Raw genomic sequence first — 24,032 nt, forward strand, 5'->3', positions numbered from 1 at the left:
GATGCCACAGTTCGTGGCACTGATTTTGCCACTTCTGAGGCCACGGGTCGCAAAGGCAGTGCCGCAGGTCCGACCCCTGGGGACCCCTAAATGACGTCCATGTATTTATGGAGCAGTTCTACCTTTTTTGGTGGTATATAGGAGGATTTTTTCCTTTTTTCCTGATGGTGCAGGTTTTTACGCCTGTGATGCACACGATTAGGAGCTGCAGGTCTTTGGTCTGTCTGGGCAGATTCTTTGGTAGAGTTTATTTCGTTTACATAGGCTTATACATGTCAATTTCATTCAGTAATGTAATATCTAGTTTTCTCTGAATTTCTGATTGTATGACTTTGATTTCTATTTTTTAAGTCCAAAGGTTTCAGTGCAGTCCACTATCATTTACCCCTTACTCGTTGTCCCTGGTTGAAATGACTAGAAGAGTCCCTGGGAGTTTTATTAGAGGGAGGTGTGGTTCAAGTTCCATGTCAACTACATTCCGATCTCTTGCTGGAGGCACTCCTGTATTAAGAAGGGTTGATATGTGACATAATAGTTAAAACGTGATCTTTCAGACATTAGATCAACTGTTTATGGCTTTATTTCTTTGTGATACAGTGTCTATGTATATATCTATTATTTAACACATTTCATAGTTTTCTAGGTTAAGCAGAATATCATCACTTTTTAAAGTTGAAAATGCGGTTCCTGGTCAATATATCATAATGCATTTTTTTTATTTTAGTGGCAACTCAGATGTGACTCAAGCCATGTTTTTCCAGCAGCAGTAGGATGGTTTGATTGTCATGAAAAACGTCTTTACATTTAACACAGCTCAAGCAAGTCTTATGGATTTTGGAGGTTACAATATGGGAACCTCTGCATTTCATCATATTGTTCACTGCAACCTTCTGAGGTCTTGTTTTTTCTTCCCTATTCCTCCACTCTCCTGAACTTATATTCTTCTGATGATGAAGTGACCTCTGCTTCAGCATCTGTTCTTCTTGCTTCATTTTGGTTAGCTCTTTGGCACCTCCCCTATTTATTCTCAGTTAGCTGCTTAAGTGCTTTCCATTTCTCTTCAGTGAAGAGGTGCTTTCTATGATTAAGGTGATTTGACTTGCATTCTTTCTCCCAAGGGGAGTTTTGACACTGCGTGGATTTGAATTCTCTCCTCACTCACCCTATTAGGCTCCACTTTGAAAGAATGCATGTGATCGTTTTGGATTCTCTTGTTATGCTGCATGCTAATCCCATGTGTAGAACACCAGGATCCCTCTCTTTTAGTCATATTTTCTACTTTCCTCCTTTAACTGGTTAAGAAAATCTAGTAGATTGGTTTGCTGGGCTGCTTCATGGCCTGGAGTTCCTCCTAATGAATTTTATGTCAAGACAAGAGACTAGCATTATGCATAAGACATATTTACCACATCTGAGCAGCACCTTTAAAGATTTAAAGACCCATATGAAGTCACAATAACAATAGAACCATAACAGTACATATAACTCCATGTTCACAGCACTCTTACTCTTTTGTTTGCTGCTTTCGTTCACCTAAGTATTCTTTATGTGACATTTAATTTAATGTACTATATTTAATTTAATGTAGTAAAAGATGTGTTGATATAGAATGTTTTTTATATTTTATATATATATGTAAAAAATCTATTTCTTTTTTAGGAGAGGAAAGGAATAGACTACATTTATGCTGGGTGTACATTGCTTAAATATATTTTAACATTATTAATATAGGAATATAATATACTAAGTATTACACACAAAAATGACAGAAGAGAGTAGCATCTCAGGTAAAGAAATTCAGGAGGAGGTGAGAAGGAGATTAATTAATCAGGAAATTGGGGACACAGTTCAGTTTACTATAAAAAAAACTATTAAAGAAAATGAGAATAAAGGTAAATTGTGAAGGAAGATAAATATTGGTCTCTTTCTGAGGATGACAAGCCAGAGAAAAGAGGCCCAGGAGGCAAATGTTTTAAAAAGAGAAAACATTTTGAGAATGAGGATGTGCTGAAAGAACGTCCAGGAACTACAAAAAGGTATAAAAACAGATGTCTTAAGCGGCACAATGGAAAGGCAGGACAACCCGGCAAAGGAAATGGGATGTAAGCCTGATTTGATAGAACAAGACTTTTCAAATTAAATACATGAATACATATTTGATATGAGTTATGGCAATGAATTGGATGAATTTGCAATACTGGAATCCTCAAATAAGGAACAGAAACAAGAAGTAAAGGATCCTTTGGGTCAGGTTTTATTTGAGCCATCTGAAGCTAAACATCCGCATCGTGCAGAATGTTGGCCTATGCGTCATGTAGCAGAATATATTAAGCAAAAAATAAGGAGACCTCTACAGAGGGGAGAAAGGAATACAATGAGAGCTGAGTGCTCACGCCCTGTTATTGGAGATAAGGATTCCTCGACACCTAATCTGTATCCGGATTTGATTATTTACTTGTTTAAGTTAGGCGTGATCCAGGGGAGGGTTTGGAAACATCACTGAAGCAGTGTGAGGATAAACTACTAGATGTGTTGTGGCCATTAGCAAGAATATTTGATATGGTAGAAGATTCATATGTTAAAGGGACAGATCTGGACATAAATTTATTAAGAGGTTGGAGCCAAAGAGCGATTTGTTTTTTGGAAATGCAAATGCAGGACTCATAGCAGAAAGACGAAGGGCAATCCTTTTGAGGCTAAGTCGAAAATTAGGAGAAATGGTGAAAAAAGAAACATCAGAAGAGACAAAAGGTCTTTTTTTTGGAGAAGGAATGATAAAAGCCTTTCTCAGCTTTAGATAAAGCTCATTCATCAATGAGAAAGGTATTTGGTGACAGGAATTTATATGGTAGGGCCAGAAGAAGTGGCCAATGTTTCTGCTGTATATTTTAGAGGCCCAAGTGGTCAAGGTCGAGGATTCTAGAGGAGGATTCCCCTCTAACAATTTCTACCCACAAAACACAAGAGGTGGTAGAGGCAGATCAGGTCGAGGAAGATCGCAGGGTGCAAATTCAGGAGCTCATTCAGGACAAGGTGAGTATGAGGACTGGAATTGTTTTTTCTAAGGAAAAATTACAGGGATGTTATGGAATTTCTTAGACAATTGAAAGACAATAACAACAGAGAGAGTTGGGTTTTGGAGACATTAAGGGGTTATTTAACAGACTTCCATGAGGCTCCACATCAGGTTACAGAACCCAGGGAGATTTGCTTTCAAAAACAAGAAAAGGAGGTTTTCAGCAAAGAGATTTACGGTATGTTGGAAAAAGGGGCTATTGTGGAAGTTTGAGAAGAGAAAGTGTTTGTGAGTACGTTATTTGTAGTGGAAAACAAGAACAAAGTGTGGAGAGCAGTGAACAATTTAAATAATTTAAACAAATGTGTGGTATACAGGTTTTTCAAAATCTGAGAGACATTCTTCAAAGGCAAGATTGGTTGGCAAAAATAGATCAGAAGAACGTTTATTTTACGACTCCTATGGCAAAACAGAGTCAGCGGTATTTACAGTTCAACTGGGAAGGACGGTTATTCCAGTTCACATGTCTACCCTTTGGCCGGTCGTCAGCACCCTGGTGTTTTTCAAAGGTTCTGAGACCGGTAGCAGGCTATCTGAGGGAAAGAGGAGTAAGGTTGATTATTTATCTAGACGATATTTTGGTCATGAATCAGGACAAATCCTTACTTTTGAGACATGTGAGGATGACTACATTCTTCAGGATCTGGGTTTTGTGATCAATCAGGAGAAGTCAGTTCTTTTGCCATCTCAGAAGATGGAATTTGTATGTTTTGCGGTGGACAGAGTGAAAGCGCAATTGCAGCTGCCAGAAAGAAAGATTTCTCTTCTTAAGAAAGTTTAAAGGTGTACTGAAGAAACAGAGGCTTACATTGATTGAGCTGGCAAGGACAGTTGGTTTGCTTTCCTCATCAAATCAGGCTTTTTTCCCCCAGGACCACTGAATTACAGAGCACTGCAACAAGTCAAACACTTGGCTTTAGCAAAAGGATTATGGTATAGGGACATGATAAAAGTCTCAGAGGATGCAGTGAAGGAGTTGAAATAGTGACTGCAGAATCTTCAGGATTGGAATGGGAGAGCGATTTTTGGTACAACCCCAGATTATGTGTTGGAAACAGATGCAACAACTAAAAGGGTGCTTGGTTCTTTTAAGAATAGACAATATTTCAACTGTCTCTTACATGAACAAGATGGGAGGCAGCAAGTTGAAGAGACTTTCAGAGATAGCAAGGGGATTTGGGGAATTTCGCATGGAACAAAATATAGAAGTAGGAGCACAGTCTTTGCCAGGGAAAGCGAATACAAGAGCAGATTGGAACTCCTGTTATATATAAGATTACAGCGTTTGAAAACCCATGCCTCAAGTTCTTCAGGAGAGTAACAAGGCTTAAGGTCTAGTAGAGGTAGATATTTTTGCTTCTTGTTTGATGAATCAGCTGGAGGATTATGTGAGTTGGCATCTGGATCAAGGAGTGAAAGCAGTGGACACATTCAGTATAGCCTGGAGGAATTTTCAGCGTTATGCTTTTCGACCATAGTCTGCGATACAGAGAGTTGTAACGCAGATAAGGAGACAGATGTCAGTTAGTGTTGGTAACTCCATTCTGGACTACTCAGGCATGGTATCCATCAGTGATGGAACTGGTAACAGAGGATCCATTCTTGATAGAGGCATGCAAGAGTCTCTTGAAAGATGTGAACGACAGAACAGACAGAACATCCTTTGGTGGAGTCAGGGGACTCAACCTTCCAGTTTGGAAGATTTCAGGAGAAACCAGCATTTCAGAGAGTTATCTGGAGATGTTTTAGAGTTACTATATGAATCATGGGCACCTGAAATGAGTTAAGAGTGCATAGAATGTATGGGTACGTTGGTGAAGGGAAAGCAATCTGGGTCGCGTGGAGGCAGATTGTTGAGATGGTTAATTTTTTAGCAGACTCATTTAAAAAAGTTTAAGTAACAGAAAAATTAATTGTTACAGATCAGCAATTGCTTCAGGACATTGCTTAGTGGATGGATTGTCAATAGGAAAAAATGCAACGATAAGCAGAGTCATGAAAGGAATTAAATTAAAAAGGCCTCCAACTACAAAATATAGTTTCCTTTGGGATGTCAGATTGATTTTCAACTTGTTTGAACGTTGGCCATCAAATACATTTTTAACAAATAAACAGTTGACATGGAAAGTAGCTAGATTATTATGGATGCTTTCTTTTAAAGGGTGTCTGATGTAAAAGCTCTAGAGGTGTCAATACGTTTTAACCAACCACAATGGATTTTGTTTGAGATAAAAAAAAAAAAAAAAAAACAATGACAAAGAATATTTTACCCTAGATTTAATGAACATCCAAGTTTGTGTGTGGTAAGGTGTAGAAAAGGAATATGGGGCAAGAATGTTCAAGTTCGGAGCGGCAGGAACACAGCAATTTTTCATTTCATGTGTAAGACCGTATGCAGCTGTATTTACAGCTACAATTGCTAGATTGGTTAAAAATGTGATGCATGAGACCGGAGTGAATTTAGATCAAATTATAGCACATTCCATAAAAGGAGCAATGGCTTCCAAAGTTTATTTAAAAGGAGAAAGATTAGAAAAAATCATGAAAGCAGCTGATTGGTCTAGTGATGAGATGTTTAGAAAATGTTATTTTTAAACAATAGAGCATGTGGCTGTATTGGCAGTTTAAGCTTTAAACATGCATAATGCTAGCCTCCTGTCTTGACATAAATTATCCCTCCACTCCCACCTGTGGGAGAATGATAAGTTTTGCTGATTTGAGGATTCTAACTGTCATAAAATTAAGATTTTTAGACATTGATTTTAAGACTATTCTTTTAAGTACAAGAAATGGAAAATTAGTTTGGACATGAATATAATTTTTATTTTTTTTAGATATATAAGACGATGGAATGGTTTGTTATAGGCGAAGAATTTTGGAAGCAAGTAAAGAAGGAAAACGAAGATGTCAGCAGAACAAAAGAGGAAGAGTACTGTGGACATGGAGTTAGTTATATGTACTGTTATGGTTCTATTGTTATTGTGACTTCATATGGTTCTATATGTCTTTTGAAGGTGCTGCACAGAAGTGGTAAACAAAAGGCTTATATATAATGCTAGCCACCTTGACTTTAAAAAAATCATGCTTCTCTATGCAGTCAACCTCTGAAATCATTTCTGGTTTATTGATGGGACTTGCATCTTTATACACCCTGGCATGTCCCATTTTTCAGTCTATGTTGCCAGTTTCGGCTATGGTGCTTTTCAGGCCTTTTTTCACGTTCTCTTTTTTGTTGGGAGTTCTTGTGGGCTTTATTTATCCTGTCACTTTCCATTTGCTGCTTATGTCCCTAGGGTTTGCAAGTCCCAATGAGGTCAATGTAGGGACAAACACCTCTCCACTTCTGCTTATTAGCTATTTTGGGGTAGTGTCTTGTTGTTTGTGTCTGTTGAGGTATGTAACAACTCTCAAGTGGCTGGTGGCTCAGTTTGGTTTCTAGTTGCACCAGCCTATGTGCTTCATCCGTTGGGTTATATTTGGGGGGGCGGGATTAGCTGATTTTGTGCAACAGGCTAAAGTTTGTGCAGTGGAGTCTACTAGGTAGGCTGCTCTCAGATTCAATTCCGAGTGATGGATTGGTCCACTTCTCTTTGCAGCGCTGCCCTTGGCCAATTGGTACTGAAGGAGCACTGGTAGTAACTCTGGCTTGCTTTTTGTAGTCGCCTGCTGAGGTAAAAGGCTTTAGTGGAAGCCATATGGAAATTCTGTTTCCTATATCATGTCTTAATTAATGTTATCTCCCTGCGGGATCTATGCATGTTCATTAGTTCGATCTTGTTGGGTCTAGTGTTTCCATGGCAGGACGTGCTCTTTCTCTTTTCATTGTGCAGATTCTGTCTCTTGACATTTTTGGTCTGGTTTGAACACCTACTGTGATTTTTTTTTTTTTAGCTTGTCTCCAGTTTCCTGCGGTCCTACCATTAGGATTGTGTATGGATGTTTGTTTGGTTCCCTTTTATAGGTTTAGTTGGGCAGTGAGCTAGCTTGGGCTAGGGTGTTCTATACCCTTACAGAGTCTATAGTCAGGACAGCGGGAGCTCTTTCCAGTTGCACTCTTTAGTTTAGTTAGTATTTTTCATCTGTTCTTTACCGGTTGAGAAATGAATTCTTAGGGAATTGCTAGGTAGTTTCAGTGATTTTTGGAATTAAGTTCTAGTTCCCCTGGTTTTCCAGTTCTGAGTTGTGATCTTCTGTATGGTGGATTTGTCCTCTGTCCAAGGTCTATCACCTTGTTGTCCAGTGCTTCACTTTCAGTTGGAGATTATGGCTGTTTAAGAGGGCAGTTAATCTAACTGGTGTCAGTTTGCCTTTTAAGTGCTGGTGGCATGTCAGAAGACTAGCGTGCTTGCTACATCATAGAGTAAAAAGGACTGGGACAAGGCAAAAGGACAAGCAGGTATTGGACCAATTACTTACTGGTAATCTTCAATATTTTGAGTAATCCCCTTGACTGTCCTCCTCCATCTTCACCATCAGAGTAAAGAATGGCACAAGTAGGACCTGACTCAGTACTGAAGATTACGTGTAAGTAATCAAGCCATTTGTGGCAGCAATTCCTTGTAATTTTGAATAGCACCAGTCACTACACCGTTGCGATTTCCTTGATTTTTTAATTAGCTAGTATTTTTTTAGGAACGGTCAAAGTAATAACTTTCTCAGGAGCAACACAGCACCTTAGTACCTACTGAAGACTCCTGTCCCACTTATAAGCACAGTACCTCACTAGTGAATCCCTACAGGGACTTGGAGCTGGGCCAGGGATGGTGAGAAGACACACCACTACTCATATAATGCTCGTATAAGTTACAGCTCCAAAATATCAAATTACAAAAAACACATTATTTTGATTAATAATAAGGACAAACATTGTTCTGTCAGCTTTATTTTTTTCCAAAGGGCAAGGTTAGGATTGTTTTTCAGCGTGATTTGTATTTTAACAGTGCCAGAATGAGATGAAAAGGGATGGTATTTAAGTATCAGCGCTGAATAATATTAGAGAGAAAAAAGTTAAGAGTCCCCACTATCACCTGTTCAATGTAGAAAACAGTGTACTCTTATGACTTTTGTGGCATGAGTATGCATGCCTTCAATTAGTGGGGGTCATATGTCCCTACTGTCTGATTATACCATTATTAACTACAGACAAAATCAATGTGAACGTTTTAATGCAGCATTGCTCAAACATTAGCTCTATATAAAGTAACCACATTCTATGAAGTTCAACAGAAATGCAGCATGACAAGATACATACACCCCACATATTTACATCATCAGAATAAATGCCATAGCAGCTGTAGCTTGAAACCTGTGTGATAAACTGGACATATAATCAATGATGTAATCCCAGTGTAAGTAAGGCCTGTATCAACGTTTTTTTCTAGGCCTTTGACTGTGTTTGAAGAGAGATATCTTGCCTAGATCATTGGCTCAGGCTGTGATCTTGTGTCAGTTGCACGTTTCCATATTTGGTTCTCTGTTTTGTTAGGGTTGGGTTTAGGCCAATTAGCTGCTGTCCAATTTTTGACAACCATCAAGCAAGGAGCAAGCTTCAAGGATTTGGTCTCACTAAGTATCTGGACCTTAAAGATAGCTTGTCATCTGTGTAATTGAAACACGCGAGAGCGAAGGACTGAATCAGCTCTGATCCAGGAAGAGAGCTACGGTAGATGTTGAAGGGGGAGGGAGATGGTGAGCCCCAAGGAAGACAAGCCTCTAGTAAATAAAGCTTTCCGGTGCAGGGGAGTAGGTAGATGATGTGGCCACCCTTAGCCAAGAAGGAAGCTATCCAAGCTAAGGCTTTCCTGAATACCCACATCCTGGAGTCTTGTTAGTAGTGCTGGGTGATGGGCAGGGTCCATGGCAGTAAAGGGGTTCAACAAGATTATTAAAATCAGCCTGGGCTCCAAGTTTCACCATTGTAGAGACTGATAGAATACACCCCTCTGCAAGAGCAGAACCCACCCTTTTCATCAAAGAGTGTATTTAACTCTGAATTCAAGCATCTGTGTGTAGACCTATTTGTGTAACAGTCTGAACAAGAAACATTAGTGTGCTGCTGATCTGTAATTAGAAATGCGTTTTCTGTCTAGACGTGTCTTATTGTCAGAAAGGCTTTCACTATTGCAAAGTTTCTTCAGAACCACATCATCATGACATCCCATCATGTTCCTTCTACTCGTCATTAACACATCTCCTTTATCTGACTAAAATCCAGAAACTTTGAATTGGAGGGCACTTTTTTCTCCTCTCTCACAACCTTGGAATTTTATTCCATTTGCTCGGCGCACTCTGCAAAATTGTCAACCTTAAATATTATTACTTTTAAGAACAGCTAAATTAAGTTTGAGAATAGCTAGAAAAATGTCTCAATGGCTCATATTAGTAGTAAGTTAAACTCTAACTTAATGGTCAAGTCGGATTTTATATTACTACTTTCGGAAATTGCACTTTTAGAAAGTGGGGACTGCATAGTGAGGTGACAGGACTCCAGTTCTGAGCCTGCATTTCTTCCAGGAGGCTGAGCCCTAATCAGCACACCACCGGGCACATAAAAGCAGTCTCTCTTTACCACAGCGCGGGAAATGCTTATTGAGAGGACAGGACTCCAGTTCCCAGCCTGCGTTCCTTTCAGGAGGCTTGGTCCAAATCAGCGCACCATTAGGTGCATAAAAGCAATCTCTCTGCCCTCGGGATGTACCTGAGGACTGGCCTGGCTGAGGTTGGGCCCGTCTGCCTCCTTCAGAGCCCGAAAGAAGCTGGGCCACACCACTTAAATCCAACAAGAGAGGTGCTTATTGCTTATTACATATATTAGTTATCGACTGTAAGGATGAGCCCGATGGGTACAAACAAAGCAACTGAGCGCCTGCTGAAAAACAAAACCCACAAGAGTACGAAATTAATAATGGTAGATTCAGCCCCAAAAACCTCAAGAAAAAACAACACTCGAGGACACCGATACCTTGATTAAGGAGGTGGAATCACTGTTAGGGGTCGATAAAGCCAGCAATAAGAGAAAAGGAAACTCTGCACCAAAGATTGAGCCAATTAAATTGTTTGCAAAAAGTGCCAGGAGAGAAGGAACGGGAATTATCTGAGGCAGACGGGGCTGGATCCTTTTATCTGCTTATAGAAAAGTGCATGACAAATCTGTTCAGTTAAAACAAGAACATCAGTTATTGGAGAGGCTGCTAGTTGAAGCCAAAAATAACTCAATGATGTCATGTCCCAATATATTACTGCAAGATAAAGTTGAATACTTAGCAGACCGTTGGAGAGAAGGCTGCAGTGTGTGTGGCTCAGTATAAATACAGAAAGAGCAGGGGAAAGTTCATTTAGCCACTGCTGAAGCAGAGCTAGCCTGGAATCTGGACATTTGAGATGCTAATATTTGGGATTCCACTGACTTTTCTGGTTCTGGCGAAGAGTCTTGTCAGAATAGTGGTAGGCAGGGTGAGGCAGACAAATAGAAAATGATTCATGCATGGACTGCAATACCCTGGGGAGCAGCCTTGGACTCTCTAGAGGATTATACTCTATAGGAAATAAATTACATTATAGACAGATTTAAGCAGAGATCTGGGGAAACCTTGCTTACATGGATGGCATGATTAGTTGACACAGGAGCCTCTGGAGTGATGCTAGATGTAGGAGACGCCTCAATGTTTTGTATACTTAGCACTTATCCCACTGTACAGGAGCAGTTTAGGGGTTATCAGTGTAACCAACAGATCACTCTACTGCAGTTAGCAGTCATGGGGTGTAGCCCTAAGTATTCTACAGAGTCAGACAGGCCACATAATGATGAGCCCTGGTATACATTAAGAGATTCAATGCAGAGAATTAAGGAAGAGGGAATGAAAAATGCCATTGTTCTGGGTGTTGCTCATCATCTGTTGGATGGATCGCTCTTTGTATCAGTGCAAAAGATAATTTGCTTTGCTCCTATAGCCTACAAACATGTGATAATGACCTTATTAATCAATCAAACAGGTAACCCGTTAAAGGATGTACTGGTGGCTGTTCGTGAGCTGGGAGACTAGATGAAACCTGAGAGGGCCTCGAGGTCTAAAGGACGGAGTATCCAGGAGAGATATGTTTATGGTGTTATTGAAGGATGGTGTCAGCAAAGAATAGATAGGTGTGATGCATCTACCACAGACTCATGGTATGTATCGCAAGCGAAGGCTGGACAGAAAGGAGGGGAGCAGAAAGGTGAATAAGCAGGATAACAAACAAGTGAATCAAGGCAAGTTACAGATGCAGGAAGAAGAAAAAGAAAGGGAGAAAAATGTTTCTCAGAGGGAGAAGGAGGAGGAAGATTTGAATACTGACTTGTTGACTGAGGAAAACAGAGAAGGAGAGAAACCTCCTCACAGATATTTGAGCAGATTTCCAGATTTGATTTAGGCAAAAGTAGACAGGATTAAATCAGATTAGAAAACAGGCCAAACTCCAGTACAGGGATGGGCTCACAAAGATAGCAGACCCCATGTTAATTTAGAATTTCACTGGGAAAATACAAATGTTCAAAAGGTTTGGGCCTTGGTAGACACCAGAGAGAAGGCCTGTAATATATGGAAATCCAAAAATGTTCACAGGTCAGCACTACACCATCACAGGGTTGGGTGGAAAGGAAACCTCAGCAGCGCAAACTAATGTTCAAATGAAAATAGGGAGAACGCCAAAAGGAGAATACACTGTTTGATTGCGTCTCACTTAGAGTATATTCTTGGAATTGACATTCTGAAGGGGATGACTTTATATTTGGAGGATGGGTGTAATCAATCTGGATCAAAGCGATGCCTTTCAGTGGCAGCAGTGAGGTTGGGTCATTTGAAGATACCCCCAGTGAAGGTGCTTTCAGCCACCAAGGTGGTTCATTTGAGAGAGTACCGATTCCTGGGAAGGCATGAGGAGATAAGTATGACCAAACAGGATTTGGCAGAGGTAGGTGTGGTGGCCCCAGTCGCCACCGAGTGGAACAATCGTTTGTGGCCTGTGTACAAACCAGATGGGAGCTACAGAATGGCTATTGACTACTGAGAATTTAACAAATATGCACCCCCTTTGACTGCTGTAGTTCCCAACACCATCACTTTGATTGAAAAAATACAAAAACAAAGAGACCTGGTATGCAACCATTGATATTGCTAATGCTGTCCTCTCCATACCATTGGCCCCTGAGAATCAATAGCAATTCAGACTTTCATGGCTTGGAAGACAATTTAAGCCATTAAAGACCCATGGGGTGTATATACACAGCTCCACCATCTGTCACTGGCTGGGGGCAGAACACCTGGATTCAGTACCTGTTATTCCGGGGGTGCAGTAGTCTCATATCAACGATGTGATGATTCAGGGTGAAATACAAGAAAAGGTGCATACTCAGTTGGATAGGGTTGTGGAACATTTGCAATATTGATGATAAATCAAATCCAGCTAAGATGTAAGGACTCACTCAAAATGTATAGTTCCTAGGAATTCAATGGAATCAGGGACATAGGGAGGTGTTGCTGCAGGAAAGACAAAAAATACTAGAATTTGCCACACCCCGTAACAAGCAGGAGACTCAGCAATTAATTGGAGTGTTTGGGTTTTGGAGACTGCATATCCCTCACTTGAGTCAGATTCTGGCCCCTTTGTACAAAGTGACTCGAAAGAAACATGAGTTTAAATGGGGAGAGCAGCAGCAGTATGCATTTGAATTGGCAAAAGAGGCAATTCAACATGCATTAGACTTATGATCAGTACAGGAAAGAGACATTGAATTTATTGTAACTGTTCAGGGTAAATATGCAAATTGGAGTATGTGGCAAAAGCAGGGAAGGAAGAGGGTGCCCCTAGGTTTCTGGACCAACAAGTTACCAGATGCTGGAGAGCAATATATTCCCTTTGAAAAACAGTTACTAGTGTACTACTGGGCTCTAGTGGATCCTGAGCAAATTACCATAGGGCATAATGTGATTCTGAGACTTGAGATTCTGATATCGCAGTTGGTGATGAGTTCGCCCAAAACTTACTGAATAGGACATACATAGGAATCAAGTGGAATTAAGTGGAAATGGCACATACAGGACAGGGCAAGAGTGGGACCAGCAGTGACAGCAGCCCTGCATGAACAGGTGGCACAGACCCTCATGCAGGATGATGAGATGGTGCAGGAGTTGCCAGTCACCCGTGAGGTGGCGTGAGCCATTTGAATCCTTGTCCACTGAGGAGAGGTTCAGCCAAATATGTGGGGGCCAAGAGACATTGGACGGCAGTGACATACAATCCTGTAACTAAAAAGCTGCTTTCCACTACAGGAGAAGGGAAGGGTAGTCAATACGCAGAATTGTACGCCGCAAATCAAGCTATAAAACATGAACTACCTGGGAAGTGTCACATTTGTACGGATTCTTGGGCCACTGCCAATGGGCTAGCTACCTGGCTTCCCACGTGGCATGCATATAACTGGCAAATACATTCCAAGGAGTTGTGGGGCAAAGAATTGTGGCAGGAAATTTGGGAAATGCTAGAGCAAAGTACCATTACTGTATATCATGTAGATGCCCACTGTCCCACCGATTCACTAGAACAATAGTTCAATTCCTTTGCAGATGACAAAGCCAAAATCTCAGAGGCAGAAGTTATGACACAGGATTCTGACTTGGTGGGGACGGCTAAGTGGGCTCAGTAAAAATATGGACACTGGGAGGGAAGGCCACTAACAGGTGGGCAGAGATTAGAGGGATGCACATTCCAATAGATGTGATCAAACCGTCAAAGTCATGTTTGTCAACACAAATGGCAGAGATCTGTTCCGCAGACTGTCAGAGGGCAGTTAGGGGGAGGAAAGCTGGCAGACTGGTTACATAGGGCCACTACCAAATACTTGTGGGTGTCAATTCACCTGCACAATGGTGAATACTTATTCAGGATTTCTGATTGCATTCCCATGTAAAAGTGCTACTCAATTCTTCGCTCTAAAAACGCAGGATTTATTAATGTTGTATTATTGACTGCCACTGCAGGTCCAGAGTGACAATGGGTCACATTTTAAAGGTAAACTGGTGCAAGACTATGGTTCCCAACACAATATGGAGTGGATTTATCATATTCCATATTATCCATAAGCTGCAGGATTGATTGAGAGAATGAACAGCCTGCTAAAAGCCCAGTTAAAAAATGTTAGGTAATGGAACTTTAAGAAATTGGAGAAATCATTTAAATGAGGCCCTTCTAATTTTAAATAATAGACCTTTAACAAATGCAGAGACTCCTTTAATGCGAATGATGACCCCAGCCTTACAGATACAACCTCACACAGCAACCAATACTAAATATGTATCGGGAGACAAAGACTAGAGCTTTAGCTCTGTACCGAGCAGCACCAGAATCTGCAGGTCTTGATTTGCATGCTTTGAACCTATGCAGATTGAAACTGAGAGACATTATTTTAATTGAAACTGGTCTTGGGATACAAATTCCACCAGATCATTTCAGACTGATTGCTCCTCGATCCAATCTGGGTTGGCACTCAAGGGTATTTAGGTCTTGGAGGACTGATCGGTGCAGACTACCAAGAGACAGAATTGCTCAAATTGTAATCACTCCAGTGTATGGAGGAATAGTTAAAAAGGGGCTACCCCAGCCCTTCCCACAGTGTGTGGGGAGGGAGGCTTTGGCTCAACTGACAAAAACCTTGCTGCAACGGTGTGGGTAGAATCCCCAAACTGTCGTCCTGAACCAGTAGAAATCATAGCCAAGGGCAAGGACAATGTTTTGTTAGTCCAGTAGCCAGGACATGAGAAGTGGGAGTACGTTCCGGCTGATAAATGTTATGTGCGAGAATGATCATACGTGCCTCTTTTACAGATCATACTACGAGGTGTCTTTGTGCTAGCTGTTGTGAGTGGTCTCCCTTTGGATGAGTCCGTGTTGAATCGGGAAGGACCGAAAGCTCCAAGCTCCAGTGACTGACCGACAGAGCCGATCGATATCTCTACTGCACCAACCTCAAAGTTTGGACTTATCTAGCCCAAACTGTGCTTAACTGATCGGATTTCTGCATGAAAAATATGAAAAGTACAGTTGATGTCATTTCTACCTGCCTGGTGGCAATTTCAACTCCCACCAGTGTTCTGCTGCAAAAATTAAATGTCACCAACAAGGGTGGAGCTGTGGAAGAAAATGACTTACAAGTTCATCAGTCTCTGTATCAGTACTGTAGGTTTTCTCAAGAGACAACGGGCGAAAAATGGGATAGTCTAACATGTGATTACTTACAATATTATTGCTGGTGATGTCTGCTACAACTTAACATGCAACACTTACAAAATCAGAAAATGTGCTCAAATGCGCTTTGAAGCAACAACAGGATCTCCTCAAGAGATCCAGTGGAAACGAGTACTATGTCAACGAAGAAGCGATAAAATATGTAGAAATGTTAGTCATAGCATGTCTTTTAAAAATATTATTTCAGCTGCTAGTCACATCAAGCATGTCAAATTACCGTTGGGTAGTTATTTTCTTGTGAAAACATCCCTTATACGTACATTCCTACCAATATAACCAGAGGACCATGTGCTTTTTATGCTGTTAGGACTTCCATTTAACTCCATATTACATACTCGAACCACACTGGAAATAATTCAATTAAGTGAAGACTATGACTCTGAAATTCAGTTATTAGCTAAGTCAGAATATGTAAGCCTAAGTCTTTCTATAATAGGAGTTCCAGGATTAGCTGTTTATAATACTAGTTATTAATAAACTGGCATGTTTGATGGTTTAAAATATTAACCACATATCTACTGCTTTAGCAGAGCTATTATTAGATATACAAGGCACTAGAAAAGCCGCTCTGTAAAGCAGGGCAGCTATTGACTACTTGCTTCTGAAGCATGATCAAGGCTGCTCAGAATTTGAAGGAATGTGTTGTTTTAGCCTGTCAGATCATTCTAAATCTATCCAATCTCACATTGAAGCGGTGAAGGGAATAAAGCAAGATGCTGACAAAGGGTGGTGGGATTTGTTATTTAGCTGGCCTCCTAATTTTAATCAACTGCGTTCGATTTTAGGTGGAATACTTGTAGTAATTTGAATTATAATATTGCTATGTTGCAGTGTACAATGCATACCTAACCTAATTACTATGTTTAGACCAAAAAAGCTTACTTTTAGGCCAGTATGCTATGAGAGTAACTGGTCAAAGGGTGGACTGTAATGCTATGTGTATTTGACCACCAGCTCAGGTGCCGTCAGAGTGGCAGCATAGGTTTTTTTCCCCACACCGAGCTTGTTTTCCACACAGAACATGTTTTCGCTCTTCTCACCAGAGCAGGATCATACTGTGCCAGAACATAATATGGGGGATGTGGAAGGTAGATATGCTAAGAGTCTCAGGATGGGAATGTTTTCATCAAGGAAAAAGTACAGCTGTGTCTCTGGAATGCGCATTGTTGTAGGGCCCATACCTTTGCGTGTTTATGACATGGACCGAATACAGCCTGCGCTTGAATTTCATACCTGAAGGGAGGGAGGTTACTGGAATCTTCCTCTTGAGTTAGTTTAAGGTACATAAGACTAGGAAACTTGGCTCTGAGGAAGGAGCTCGCCTGAAAGTGGAAGCACGGCTCAGGACAATCCCATTTTGGGGCCCTTCTCCTGCCTCAGCTGTTCAGGGTTTCTCGACTTGGTACTGGCAAGGATGATGGATTCAAACCCCATCGTGATGCATTTTAATAAAAAAAATATTTAAAAAATCATAAATATATATATAAATATATATATATATGTATTTTTCACTGTTGATGTATTGCACATTTTTTGCCTGTCATGGTTTACCTGCTGTGAGTATTTTGGCATATGCACGTGTTTCACTGCATTTGAGTTAAATGCTTATGCTCATATATTTGAGTGCTTTTATTTGATATCTGGGAAGTGTCTTAATAAATGTATTACTCAAACTAAGAGTGCTGCATCCTTTGGCATCATTTTCCCTTAATTTAAAGCAGAGCAACACACATGGTTCAACAAAGACTGTAGGAATTCCAAAAATGAGTTATATCATGCACTTAAAAGCACTGATGCCAATGCCATAAGACTAAAGAGACAGTAATACAAACTACCACAGTCCAAGGCACGCAGGGACTGGGATACTCAGTTATGGATAGACCTATATGAAGCTACCAAAGCCTCGGACTCCAACAAATTTTGACATATAGTGGTTAACAGGGGCAGAGTGAAAAGAACTTTCTTGTTAATTCCAGTCAGCCAATGTTTGGCATAAGTACTTCTCCGGCCTTGGATGGTCCGAATTCAGAGTATGAGTCAAATAATAGGGCTGTAATAGTTCCAGGGAGAAATTCCACTCAAACCCCTATGGCCACTGATCTTAAGGAAATACTGAGTGCCATTAATAATATTGTTCACGGTAAAGCAGCAGGCCAGATGGGATACCGGAGGATCTTTTTGCCTCAGGCCCCAAGAACTGGTATAAATATATTAATAAACTGTCAAATGTGATCTTAGAAGGAGCAGAAATTCCAAAAGTCTGGAAGGCTGCAGAGAAAATTACAATTGACAAAAATATCTAGGGACTTACCACTGAACTAGTTTGGTTGATGCCACTCATGTGTTCTGCAGACAGATTCTAAACAGACTAGATCTGTGGATGGTAGAACATAACTCCATCTCGCACCTACAAGCTGGCCCCTGGAAAAAAGTTAGCACAGTTGTCCACGTTTTTAGATTTTTAGCAGTCTTTTGGAAGAACACAGTTGTCTTACAGAAGTTGCATTTATATATGATATTTGTGGACTTAGTCCATCTTCGGCCTCGTTTCACGCAAGAAGTTATGGGATGTATTTAAATTAAATGGGGTTCTGCTAGACTGGCTTGATATTTTGATACATTTACATCAGGGCACATGGAGGCCCCAAGGTGAACTAACAGACCGTACACAGGGACACAGAGAGGTACGATAGGGGTGTGTCTTTATCTAAATGATGTTGCAGCTCAACTGGAGTCTTGGAGCAGTAATGCCCCCAGGATTTCCAGCCAGGAAGATTCCTCTGCTTCTTTTTGAGGATGATACTTTGAGGGTATCCACCACCCTAACCGACCTGCAAGAACTGGTAGATCATTTTGAAGCTTTTTGTGATGCTGGTGCAGGAAATAAACCTAGCAATAACTAAAATCATGTCCATCAACCCCAAGTCATTCAAAGGCAACATTGCGTTGGGTGGTTGCAGCTTTGACGGGTTTCAGAATTCGATTACTTAGGAATTAGATTGATAACTATTGTCTGGTCTTCTCAAGTGAACAAAAGCAGTTTGAAACTATGTCACCATGCGTCAGGGATATTTAGACTATATAACTCCACCAAAGTAAGGCACGTCTCTCCAGCTATAAATGTCTATAATACGAAGGCAGTATATGGAAAATGTCACTTACCCAGTGTACATTTGTTCGTGGCATGAGACGCTGCAGATTCACATGCTGTGCACATCCCGCCATCTAGTGTTGGGCTCGGAGTGTTACAAGTTGTTTTTCTTCGAAGAAGTCTTTTCGAGTCACGAGATCGAGGGACTCCTCCCCTTTCGGGTCCATTGCGCATGGGCGTCGACTCCATCTTAGATTGTTTTCCCCGCAGAGGGTGAGGTAGGAGTTGTGTATAAAGTAATAGACACTTTTTTGGCTTTCGGTGTTCTGATATCTCGGTGCCGACTCATTTCGGTGCCGGTATCTCAATGTTGAGATTGCTCTGCTCCGGTGTCTCGGTGCTGAGTCTGTTCTGTGTCGGTATCTCGACCGGAGTCTAAGATGGAGTCGACACCCATGCGCAATGGAGCCGAAAGGGGAGGAGTCCCTCGATCTCGTGACTTGAAAAGACTTCTTCGAAGAAAAACAACTTGTAACACTCCGAGCCCAACACTAGATGGCGGGATATGCACAGCATGTGTATCTGCAGCTACACATGCCATCGAACATGTATATGTATATGTATATGTATATATATATATATATATATATATATATATTACACACTTCTCTTCCGTGGATATAGGAAAAAGGCAGCACTCCACAGCCACAACGAATTCAATCATGTTTATTCACCTACAGGGACGCGTTTCGGCGTTGCCGCCTTCATCGACCTGTGAGCCGCCATTTTAGCTCGGTTTTTATACTCCAATTACAATGAACTCAATTAACATATATAATGCGAAAAACTGTTTTAGTCACACATTTTCACCATACATTTCAATTAAACAGCAATTAAATACGATTAGAAAATATACAATGTAAAAATGTATTAGCTTGTCGAGTGTCAATTCTTCAGTGTTTATAAAATATGTTAAACTAACCCTCGCCTATAATCCATAAATACAACTATCTCTATTCAGTCAATGATCCTTTTCAAATTCATTACCATTATGATTCTATAATAATATGCGTGCTGAATGATGATCTACATAAAATTAATTCCTTTATATACACTTATTTTCTTAGTGTATATATGTATACATATATAGTGACAAAATATTCTCATCAATCCTTGTGAGTATGGATCTCTCTAAAATTGCTTTATTAATGTAAGTGAAAGTGCATCTCCTCACTACTATTCAATCCATTTGGCTCTTTAGTATCAAATGCCAATATGTATTTGGATTCTAATTTCCTTAAATGTTTTTCTCTGTCTCCTCCCCGAACATCTTTTTTCACTCCATCTATCACGCTATACATTATTTCCTCTACTTTACCTCCGTGTACTTCATGTATGTGTCTAGCTACCGGGTAAGTCTCATCTCGATTTGAAATTGCCCTCAAATGTTGCAAAATTCTTAGGTGTACCTGCAATTTTGTGCTGCCTACATACATTTTGGGACAGCCGCATTTTAGTATATACACCACATGGTCGCTTTTGCAATTGTATTTGCCGCTGATAGAGTGTATGATTTTACCTCCTACTTTAATAAAACTGATATTCTCTCCATTTTTGCAGGCTTTGCATTTAAAGCATTTATAGAAGCCATCTTGGGGTTTGAGCCAATTAGTATTAGACGTTACCTTTCTCACATCACTCTTGACTAAAATATCTTTCATGGATGTTCCTTTTCTGTATGTTATAACAGGTTTATTGCTTATTTGTTCCCCAATCACAGGATCACTCTTAAGCATGTGCCAATGCTTTTGTAGCAACTTTCTCATCTCCAAGTGTGCCATATTGAAAGTGGTTATAAACCTCGTTGTATTCTCTAACTTGTTCAATCTCTGTCCTGTTCTGTTACATGTCCTAGATACTCCTCCGTCTTGTCTAGAAAATAGAAGCAAATCCCTGGTACGTGATTTTACTTTTCTCACTGCCCTTTCTAATATGGGTTGAGAATATCCCCTATCATGTAATCTGTAAATCATTTCTCCTTGTACCTCTTTAAAATTTTGCTCTGTGCTGCAAATTCTTTTGGCCCTTAGCAACTCACCGAATGGGATATTATCAATCAATGATTGTGGATGATAACTAGTGGCATGCAGAATACTATTGCCGGCTGTTGGCTTTCTGTATAATGTTGTTTCTATTTTGTTATTGACAATCATTATTTTCACATCTAAAAATTCAATCTCATGATTATTGACTTTCCCAGTGAATCTTAGATTACAATCATTTATGTTGATCTCTTCCAAAAACTGTGTAGCAGTACTCATATCACCTTTCCAAATTATAAAAATATCGTCTATATACCTTAACCACAAAATTATGTTGTCATTCCATTTATCCATGGGGGAATTGTTAAGGACCAATTCTTCCCACCACCCCATGTAGAGGTTGGCGTAACTTGGGGCAAAACATGTGCCCATCGCGGTACCCCGTTGCTGTTCAAAAATCTCTTGATTGAAAAAAAACATATTGTGTTCAAGGCACCATTGTATCATTTCAATTAACATTTTACTATGTTGGTAAAAATGGATTGGTCTTGCACGTAAAAAGTGTTCAATAGCCTTTACCCCTAGATTGTGTGGTATGCTTGTGTATAATGATACAACATCTAAACTTATCAGCAAAAATTCACTCTCCCATGTAATGTCGAAAATCCTCCTAAAAAAATCCGTACTGTCCTTCAAATATGAAGCTAAATTCATTACTAGAGGTTGTAGAAAGGAATCTATATATTGGGACACATACTCAAAAAGACTCCCTCTGATAGATACTATCGGTCTACCTGGCGGCTTTAAGGCATCCTTGTGGATTTTTGGTATCAGGTAGAATACCGGGAGTTTAGGAAAATCAACCTTCAAAAATCTGTGTTCATGATCATTAATAAACCCCTCTTTTCTCCATTGCTCCAGTTTATTGTCAAAATTGACCTTAACTTCATCAACATGTTTCATATCAATCCTTCTGTAACATATTGCATCATTTAATTGCTTGTATGCTTCTTCCATATAATCCTCTATAGACCATATCACAACATTCCCCCCTTTGTCAGAACTTCTAATTATGATCCGTGGATTATTTGATAACTTATTCAAGGTCTTATAATAATTATTCTTGTTTCTACTGGTTTTGCTCATCATCTTCAACCTGAGCGCTTTCAGTTCTTTAGTTACAGTATCCGAAAATTGATCAATCATGTCTCCACTTGGGGCTGGAACAGTTCTAGATTTTGATTTAAAACCTGATGCACCTTCTTTGTCTAATCTTATTCCCTCAGATTCCAGTCTTGCAACTAGTTGTTCCTCACCAATCTCCTCAATTGAGTTATCTTCCAATGACCATAACTGTCTCATTAAGTGTATATCTTCAATTAGTAGGTTACCCTTCCATTTGTCAATTTCATCCTGTTCAAATTCTGGTCTCTCACTGGGTCTCTTTGTCTTTCTTTTACTGATAGCATGCATCTTTGATAATTTTAATTTACGTGTAAACAGAAACAAGTCTATACGGCTTTGCTCATAATTAAACCCATCTGGTTGGCAGAAAGAAAGACCTAAGGATAAGTTCTTAACATCTTCTTCTTCTAAGATAACATCTGTTAAATTAATTATTGTTTTATCATCGGTCAATACCGTCTGTTGCTGCGAGTCTTTTTGACACTCGACAAGCTAATACATTTTTACATTGTATATTTTCTAATCGTATTTAATTGCTGTTTAATTGAAATGTATGGTGAAAATTTGTGACTAAAACAGTTTTTCGCATGATATATGTTAATTGAGTTCATTGTAATTGGAGTATAAAAACCGAGCTAAAATGGCGGCTCACAGGTCGATGAAGGCGGCAACGCCGAAACGCGTCCCTGTAGGTGAATAAACATGATTGAATTTGTTGTGGCTGTGGAGTGCTGCCTTTTTCCTATATCCACGGAAGAGAAGTGTGTAATATAATACGCGATGGCGTGCGTATGAGGAATAGCACCGTTGACGTTCAGGTGCCGAAAGGGAACGCCATATATACATATATACATATATATGTATATATTGGGAAAGTTATTTAAACAGTTGCAATAAAAACAACATATATAAAACAAAAGAAGACTACAATGTAACGTCTGCAAAGATGAGGTTAAGAAACAAATTAAAATTGGGGTACTGGTTCCCTCAAACTGCTATAACAGCTCAGGAACATAAGTTGTTTCCTTGTATGAACCATCTGGGTGTGCAACACAAGTCAGTAAAACCTACTGGCTAGGAGACAATCTTAGAGTAAAGTCACAACTCCTGTTAGGATACCTGTTTCACTGCACCTCAGCAGTTTTTACACATACATATATTCAGCAGATTACATGTGGTAATGGTGTGCACTGATGCCCTGAGTGTGCATTAGTTTAATTGTTTGTGTTCCATTCAAGAACCATCGCTTTTAACAGTTAATTGTTTTTTTTTTTTTTCAGAATAGAAGCATCCATTCAAGCAATGCTCTGTGACTGACATACTTCATTCTTGTCGAATGTTCAACTGGCTGATACCTTGGCTACAAAAAGCAGTGTTCATTTGAGAAATGCGTTGATGGCTCTGATAATCACCGCCACATTCACATCACTTAGTGAAAAGCAAATGAGATGTAAGGTTAATTCTAAAATACAAGTAGTGTAACAGCACTGAGATAAAAGGCATGTTATGACAGGCCGAAATATAGGTCGGTCAACACAATATGAAGAGACATAATCTGTGCAACTAAGTCATTGCAAACAGTCATTCTTAAAATTATATGGTAATGTATCAAAGTGCGAGATGCAGGACATTAGCTAGAACTTTAGACCGAAATTCCTAGGAGTGCATTTAGGTTACGTCTAATTTGTATTTCAGAGAAAAAAAATCTTAAAATGTATGTTAGCAGAGTAAGTGTATAAAATTGCCCCCTGACTCACCCCCCCCCCCCCCAATCCCACCAACCTCAGACACCTCATGTAACAGCAGTTTAAAATAGGGTCCATTCAGGCTTATGATTACTGCCTTCCTACAAATCCGAATGTCTTGTTGTTAAAAAGCTGTCTCAACAATTGTCTTCTTTCTTGGAATCAGCCTGGGCAGATACAGGTGATATGAACAATGCTTTCCTGGCCTGAAAAGCACAATCTGCAGCAGCTCTTGGAGTCCGATTGTTTCCATAACGACCCTTCAAATTCCTCAGGTAGAAGGCCAAAGCGATAACGCATAAAATCAGTTTTCAGACGGCTGCATCACCCCGTCTCCAGGTAAGTTTGAGGCTTTAAAAACGTATATCTATTTATGATTGTCCAGTCGTGAGACCTCGAAGTTAGGCTTGCTTTGTCAGTTAGCAAAGTGGATTTCTTTACTATGTCATTAACCCGTTTTTTCAATGTGTTGTGATGGGCAGTTGTTCCAGACGTCACCGAAATCCAAGGCATTTATTGACGAGTCCAGGTAAAGGCGAGCTGGAGATGAATCAATTGTGCGGATTTCCTGATAAGAAGTTTGGTAGAGCTGGCTTTCCGTAGCACCCATGACT

The 24,032-nt window shown here is 40.0% G+C and overlaps 1 protein-coding gene across 1 annotated transcript in view; it reads right to left on the reverse strand.

Moving 5' to 3' along the window:
• Nucleotides 1–24,032, reverse strand: part of OXCT1 (3-oxoacid CoA-transferase 1) — a 448,860-nt gene that overhangs the window by 248,459 nt on the left and 176,369 nt on the right. The window lies entirely within an intron of this gene.

Source organism: Pleurodeles waltl, chromosome 1_1, assembly GCF_031143425.1.
Source record: "Pleurodeles waltl isolate 20211129_DDA chromosome 1_1, aPleWal1.hap1.20221129, whole genome shotgun sequence".
Classification (NCBI taxonomy): Eukaryota; Metazoa; Chordata; class Amphibia; order Caudata; family Salamandridae; genus Pleurodeles; species Pleurodeles waltl.